Consider the following 760-nt stretch of genomic DNA (forward strand, 5'->3'; position numbering starts at 1 on the left):
TTTTCGCACGGAATCGCGGCTTTTCCCCATTAGCGCCTATGGCAATGGGGAAAAGCCGCGATTCCGTGCGAAAAAGCCGAAAAAAGCACCAAAAGGTTTTTCGTAACCCGAAAAAACATTCGTAACCCGAAACAATAATTCCCTATGGGATTTTTTCGTATCCCGAAAATTTCGTAACCTGGGTATTTCGTATCCCGAGGTACCACTGTATGTATATAAAAATAATAAGTAATATATATGTGTGTGTGTGCAGTGTGTGTGTGTATATATATATATATATATATATATATATATGTTTATGTGTGTATAAAAATAATATTATATTAAATATGTGTGTGTGAATAAAAATACAGGTATTACATTTTGTGTGTGTGTGTGTGTGTGTGTACGACTTTCTGCTCCCTGAGGACCACCTCCTGCCTGCATTGGACTCTTCCTCAGAAAGCCGTCGATGACACCTAGTTGTATCTTTCCAGGGCTCTGTTCTGGGTCCCCTTCTGTTTTCTCTCTACACACTGTCCTTAGGAAAACTCATCAGCTCTTTTGGTTTTTCCTACCATCTCTATGCCAATGACACCCAGCTGTATCTTTCCACCCCTGACCTTTCTCCAAGGCTTGAACAGCAAGTCTCGTCTTGTCTCACAGCTGTCTCGCAGTGGATGCGCTATCGGCATTTGAAGCTCAACATGTCCAAGACGGAGCTTCTTGTCTTTCCTCCTAAGCCCACCCTTCAACACTCCTTTTCTGTCTCTGTGGACAG

The 760-nt window shown here is 42.2% G+C and overlaps 1 protein-coding gene across 3 annotated transcripts in view; it reads left to right on the forward strand.

The window, feature by feature from the left end:
* The window catches only part of SPECC1L (sperm antigen with calponin homology and coiled-coil domains 1 like), a 116,812-nt gene that overhangs the window by 105,354 nt on the left and 10,698 nt on the right, over positions 1-760 (forward strand). The gene's annotated exons all lie outside the window — the stretch shown is intronic.

This window comes from Sceloporus undulatus, chromosome 7 (genome assembly GCF_019175285.1).
Source record: "Sceloporus undulatus isolate JIND9_A2432 ecotype Alabama chromosome 7, SceUnd_v1.1, whole genome shotgun sequence".
In the NCBI taxonomy this organism is placed as follows: Eukaryota; Metazoa; Chordata; class Lepidosauria; order Squamata; family Phrynosomatidae; genus Sceloporus; species Sceloporus undulatus.